Source organism: Macrotis lagotis, chromosome 4 (assembly GCF_037893015.1).
Source record: "Macrotis lagotis isolate mMagLag1 chromosome 4, bilby.v1.9.chrom.fasta, whole genome shotgun sequence".
In the NCBI taxonomy this organism is placed as follows: Eukaryota; Metazoa; Chordata; class Mammalia; order Peramelemorphia; family Peramelidae; genus Macrotis; species Macrotis lagotis.
In genome coordinates this window covers 50,538,367-50,545,811 of record NC_133661.1, presented here as the reverse complement: position 1 = coordinate 50,545,811, position 7,445 = coordinate 50,538,367, and positions in this window count along the sequence as shown.

Here is a 7,445-nt window from a genome sequence, read left to right as displayed (position 1 = left end):
ATTGCCCCACTCCACCCCACTGTCAAAGGGATCTTCTGAAAGAATGCATGACCACATCACTGTTCTACTCGATGAAATCCAGTAGCTCCTTATTCTCTCAGGAAACCTTCCCTAACATCTCTTAATTCCAGTACTTTCTCTCTCTTAATTATTCCCTATTTATCCTTTATCTAACTTGCTTTGTATAGATTTGTTTGCCTATTGGTGCTCTTTGAGAATGAAGGACAAACAACAGCAACCCATTCCATTACAAACTCCTTAAGGGCAGGGACTGTCTTTTGCCTTTTTTTGTAATCCCAATATTTAGCAGAGGAACTGGCTTTTAAAGCCCTTAGAGATGAGCCCCTCTACCTTTCCACTCTTCTGATACTTTACCTCCCTCCCTGATCCATCTTCATTGGCCTTGTAGTTCCTCAAACCTAACATTCCACCTCTTGGCTGCTGCCATTTTTACTTTCCTAACCCCATGCCTGGCATGTTCTCCCTCCCCACCCTTCCTCCTGACTTCTAAAACTTCTTTCAAGCATCAGCTAAAACTCCTTGTGTAAGAAGCCTTTGCAAATGCCTTTTAATGCTGGTGCCTTCCCTGGGAGACCACCTCCAAGTTCTCTTGTTTGTGCAAGATATAATTGTGTTTGCATGTCATCTCCCCCATTAAATTGTTTCTCTGAAGACAGGAACTATTTTTACCTTTCTTTGTCACCCGCAGTACTTGGCACAGTGCTGAGTAAATAGTAAGCCCTTAATAAATGATTTTTGACTCTATGATCCTATATGAGAACAACAAATCTGCAAGTTATGCATCCCTCTTTTACAGTTAACTGGAATGTTATTATCCCCACGTTACAGATCATAACCGTAAAGTTATTAACCCCATTTTATAGACGACTGTAACATTATTACCCCCCTTTATAGATAATAATATTTTTCCCGCTCCACCGTTGAGGGACAGGAGGCAAACTTGCTCAGGGTCACATAGCTAGCTAGCATGTGAGGTCATATTCCTGACTTCAGATCCATTGTTCCATCTTCTGTTAACATCCTCTCTGTGTAGCCAAGTTTACTCTTGATATAGCTCCCTCTCTGCTCATTTCTTTTACAATAGTTGTTCAAATTCACATCTCTGAGTGAATATAACCAATATAGGTCTTTAAAGTAGACCAAGATAGAAGACACCTGATTTTAAAGCAAAGAATTAACATAGAACAGCAATGTAATGACACATCCATCACTCTTGGGACCCATTTCTGTGCTACCACCCCCAGCAGGTCTTCTGGGCTTTCTAATCTACTCTTTTTTTTTTAATTTACTTTTTAGGGTTTTTTGCAAGGCAATGGGGTTAAGTGGCTTGCCCAAGGCCACACAGCTAGGTAATTATTAAGTGTCTGAGGCCGGATTTGAACTCAGGTACTCCTAACTCCAGGGCCAGTGCTCTAATTCACTGTGCCACCTAGCTGCCCCGGTAATCTACTCTTTCAGTCTTACTGTCCCCCCAACATGGTAAGAAAAGGAAGCATCATTTCACTGGTTGGTTCACAAGCTGAACTAGTTACTAGACTATCTGTGTCTTGGGTGGGACACCACTGACAAGTACCCTATTTTTCTCAGCAGCAGTTGAAGGTATGAGCTTTCCTAGCTCTCTCTAAGATTTGGGACTCATAGATTTAGAGTTAGATATAATCTAGTCCACTGATTTCATTTGACAGAGGAGAAGGCTGAGAGCCAAAGAAGGGAAAAGATTTTTCCAAAATCACCTAGGAAGGAAATGGCAGAGCTGATGCCCCCTTGAGAACTGGAGGTGGTGTAAATCTATGCCTCATTATCCATTGGGTTGTGCTCCTTCTACCACCTGTACTAGTACAGGCATAGTCTAGAGGCAACTATTACTTCCTTCACACTTCCCTTTCCCACCTTATTTGATAAGGTTCCTGGGACCATTTCTAAATGGCACCCACTGGAAACATTCCAATCTAGTCACAAGATGTACTAAGAAACGTCACCACACTGGGGAGCTCATGCACAAGCTTCTGGGACATGTAGTACAAAGGGAATTTTCTTTAATTAGTGAGACCTTCTTGGCCACAAATCTTGTGGGAATATTGGGTCCATGAATGAATGCACATCACTACATGGTTATACAAGTTTAGTGACATAATTTAGTATTGAAATGCAGCTGAGTACAGTGTACAGAGGATGTGGGTTCGAGTTCCAACCATCTACCACTTGTGAGACCTTGGACCAGCCTATTAACCACCTTCTCTTCCTATTTTATGACTTCCCTCTCCTAATATTTTATTTCTTCCCTCCCAACACTTCAGTGATACAGTGGAGGGAGTGCTGAGCCTGGAATCAGGCAGACTCTAGCTGGGTGACTCTGAGCAAGTCACCTAACCTCTGCTTCAATTGCTATAAAATGGGAATGATATTAATAGTACCTACTTCCCAGGGTTGTTGTGAGGATTACATGAGATAAGATTTGTATATCATTTGGCAAAGTGCCTGGCATATCATAGGCATGTCAAAAATACTTGTTTCTTTCCTTCCTTCTTTCCACTTTCCTTCCTTCTTTCCTTCTTTTCTTCCTTTTTTCTTTCCTTCCTTCCTTTCCTCCTTCCTTCTATCTATTTCTTCATTCTTTCATTCCTTCTATCCTTCCTTCCTATCTTCCTTCCTTCCTCTCCACCCTCAGGCTTGGTTTTCTCTTCTCCTGATAATAGACTTGGGGCAGACTCCAGGATTCAGATCTTTTTGGCAGATGGTGATCTGCCTGCCAGACCTGAACCATATGCAGGTTGTAGTTGGTTCTATGTTTTGGAAAGCCCTCTGTGGATCCTAGAGAAATCATCAGGGTGAACACTGCCATTTGGGGCCTGAATCTATGTGTTGAATATTGGTGTTTGGGGAGTAATGAGATGGGGTGAAAAGTAGATTTACTACAGAAGGTTTCAAGTTCGAAAGAGAAAAACCCTACGTTTTCCACTTGCATTTTTTTTAATTCCTAAAAAGAAAGTTATTTTGGCCTCAATGCCTCATCCCACTAGCCCCCGCTCCCAACTTCACTCCCCTGAGCCCAAACTTGGCTGGTAATTAGCCTTTAATAAAGACCATGTGCTTGCTGACATGGAGAGAGGGAAAAACAACTGGAGAATTGTGGAATTAATGAAGTTATTGATGCGCTGGCCTGCCATGTGCTGCTGGGCTGGGGGAAGCTCCAGTTCCACATGGTCTCCAGATGGGGATGCTGGATGACCTGGGACCCCTCTCAGGGGACCTCCCAGATCTGCTCAGAGCCAGTCTCTTTATGGCATGAGGAAGAACACTACTCCAAATTAATTACCGACACCTATACAATAATGTTGGGGAAAATACCAAGAAAACTTGGCTTGGGGAAGGAAAAAGCAGACACAAGACTCAGAAAGATACAGACAGAGAAACAGACACACCCAGGCTATAGAAATTTCCCAGGAAATCTATGCAAAACAGCTACAATCTTCCTGAGCCTACCTGGGTCTCCAGAGCAAGATCATGGCCAACTTAATTATTCACCCAGCAACTAATCCTTCCTTGTCCTAAAATGTCCCCAACTAGGGCCACCAGTACACACCAGTGGAGCAATTGCTTGTCATGAATTTCATCTTTCCATCCCTGGAGGGCTTCTTCCATTTCACTCCTACAGCTATGACAAAAGCTGTTTCAAGAATCATTGAATCTCAGAAGAGAATGGGATTTCAGAAACCATCTAGTCTAAAGAGCCAGTGTGGGGAAATGGATAGATAGCATGTTGAATTTGGAATCAGGAAGAACTGGGTTCAAATCCCTCTTCTGACCCTTAATGGTTATATCACCTTGGGTGAGTCACTTAATTTCCAGTTCTCAGTTTTCTCTTCTGAAAAAGGAAAGAGATACACTTGGAGAGATACTAAGGCATCTCCCAGCTCCAGATTTAAGATGTACAGTAATTCAATCTCCATAAGAACTTCTAGAGTATAACCCAACAAGGGGTCATTAAACTTTTCTTAAATCTTCCACCTCCTAAAATTCATCACCTTTGAAAATAGCCCATTTTACTTTGGGTTAATTCTAATTATCAAGAATTTTCTCAGCTTCTAGGTGGCGCAGTGGATAGAGCACTGGCCCTGGAGTCAGGAGGACCTGAGTTCAAATATGAGCTCAAACACATACTTGCCTAGCTGCGTGACCTTGGGCAAGTCACTTAACCCCATTGCCTCAAATAAATAAAATTTTAAAAAGAATTTTCTCTTTTCATAAGTCTCAATCTATGCCTCTGAAATTTCCAGTTATTGCCTCTAGTTCTACTTTCAGATTACCAAGAAAATAATTCTAAACCCTTTGACAGTTGACTGCCCTTGAAGACAACTATCACGTCCACAATAATTAAGTCTTTTCTCCATGCTAAACATCCCTAGTTCCTCCATCTGATCCTCTTCTAAAACTGCAGTGAAAAAACTGACTTTGGAATCCAGGGAGCTAGGTTTGAATGCTGACTCCACTACTTTCTATTTGTTTGATCCTAACTAGATCATTTAATTTCTCTGGGCTTTTCATCTGAATAATAAGGGTAATGAAAGGAGCCTCTCCCCTTCCCACCTCCTAATCTGCTGGACTTGTGCCTGTGGGGACTATCCCATAGAGCTTGTGTAGAATTAGCAATGTTTGTGCTCTGGGACACATTTGGAAAAACATGTGCTCTGGCTTGGTTCTGAAGAAATTGTGCCTTGGGAAGATATATCAGACCCCTTATTGTTCCCAATGAAATTGTATTTGGGGATGACTCAGAAATCCCTAAATGGTACCTTGGCTCTCAAGACAGAGAAGGGAAGATGTGCCAAAGCGAATTAGCCCCTGAGCCAAGAGCAGCTTCCCACTCAGGAAATTTTGAAAGGAGTGGTTCCATCTTCCCTTGTTCTCTTTGCCTACCTCTCTGCCTCTGTCTATATCTATCTCTCTATCTGTTTCTGTCTCTCTCCATCTCTGTCTGTATCTCTCTGTCTCTGTGGGGCTGTATCTCTCTATCTCTGTATCTCTCTGTCTCTGTCTTTTGGCATCTCTCTCTGTTTCTGCCTCTGTCTCTCTCTGTCTCTCTCTGTCTCTCTCTGTCTCTCTCTCTCTCTCTCTCTCTCTCTCTCTCTCTCTCTCTCTCTCTCTCTCTCTCTATCTCACTATTTGTCTGTGTCCAGGGACGGGGAAATGAATCTCTGACCCCCTCCCCTCCTGCAGCTACAGCAGCTGTTCTCACATAGAATCAAAATCTAGGTGAGTCAAGCTTGGCCTTGGGTAGCTCTTCAGTTTAGTGTTTCTTTCCCCCAGCATGGGTGATTGAATAGCAATCCTGAGATGTTGGTAGCTAGCCTTGGTAGCAGATTTATCTGTTCAACAATCGAACAAGTTGTCTCATGTTTTCAGTGTCAAGTACCTAGGAGACTGCAGTTATAAGTAACTGTTTCATGTTTTACGTATGTGTCAATGAAAGCTTTTGAGGTTTCTTGTTGTTCTGGAATTTTTGGGGGGGTAGAAAAAGTAAATGCCTGTCCTATAGCTTATCTATTGTACATTGAATACCTTTCCAGATAGCACTCTGTTGATCCATTTTGGAGAGACCCTAGGCATGATCCTTTTCTAAGTTTTGTTTAAGAAATTTTCCTTAGTTCTATTTTGGGTGAGGGCATAATGAGCCCAAGAATAGAAGAAAAACTTAGTTCCTTTTTTTAGAGGTCAAGCTCCTCCTCCCCCTGCAAGGATATGCATCTAATCCATGTGAGCCTAGATCTAGGGTTTCTTTTTTTTTTTTAAGGTTTTTGCAAGGCAAATGGGGTTAAGTGGCTTGCCCAAGGCTGAGTCCAGATTTGAACCCAGGTACTCCTGACTCCAGGGCTGGTGCTTTATCCACTGCGCCACCTAGCCAGCCTGATCTAGAGTTTCTTGGTGGGAAAAGTGCTCACTCTCACAACCCACCTCCCTCATATCAAGTCCTATAGAATGACGGGACCAGACTAAGTCCCTTCCTCAGAGATGGAGCTCAGGATCACTAAATCTATAAGCCTATGATCTTGGAGACCTTTTTATCATTCTAGCCACCTTCCTCTTTGTGCTTACTAATTCTGTTCCTAAAAAAATGACACCCAGATCTGAATGGTCTGGTGAGGCAAGCACACAGTGGAACCACCACCTCCCTAGTCTTACATCACTCAAAGTCCTCTAAAACTGCCAGGTCATTTTCAGATGATCTTTTCTCTAATAATGCCTCTTTTTATATTTATCCCCATTAAATTTCATCTTATTAGATACCTGAATCTCTGAATAGGAAGAGACCTCAGAGGTCATCTAAACCAATCTGTACCTAAAGAAAAATCCTCATGACAACATACCAAATTTTCTATAATTTTAAAAAATATATAGGAACTGAAATAATTTGACCCAAGAAATGTAATTTTTTTTGACAACTGGGTCTCCCCATCTCACTCAGGGTAGAAGTCATTCATAGACCTAATCCCATTGCTAATTGGCACAGAAGTTTTTTTTCTAACCAGGGCTAGTTCACTTCTTCTTAGGGAACCTGTTGGTCCTCTGCTGTAGGAATGCCAGACCATGGTCCCAACATACACTAGATTGGCTTTAGCCCTGCTACACCTCAGAATTGAAGAATTCAAGGGATCCAGTCTCAACCTCTCCAAGTGGCAAGGAGTGCCATCATACCAAACTCAACTCTTTCTTCTGAGAAGCCTCAGGTGGCAATTCTAAAACAAAGGCATAAATATGATGGATTCTGAGTGGATTTGTTAGTGTGACTCAAAATACTAATTAACTTTCCACATAGTAGTTTTTAGGAATACACTAAGGAAGCTGTATAAATCTTTTTTGATAGCAATATTTTTTCAAGGCAATCAGTCACACAGTTAGTTAATATCTGAGGCCAAATTTGAACTCAGGTCCTCCTGACTCCAGCACTGATAGTCTATCTACTGTGTTAACTAGCTGCCCTGATGGCAATACTTTTCATAGGTTTCCTAGAATTTTGGAGTCTTCAAAATATCTCAGTGGCTTCCTCACCCAATATTTACTCAAATAAGAATATTCTTTATTTTATAGATATAGATATAGATGATATAGATATAGACATAAATATGAACATAGTTATAGACATAGACATAGACATAGACACAGACATAGATATAGACATAGATATAGACATAGACATAGACATATAGACATAGACATAGACATAGACATGGACACGGACACGGACACAGATACAGATACAGATATATAGATATAGATATAGATATAGATATAGATATAGATATAGATATAGATATAGATATAGATATAGATATAGATATAGATATAGATATAGATATAGATATAGATATAGATATAGATATAGATATAGATATAGATATAGATATAGATATAGATATAGATATAGA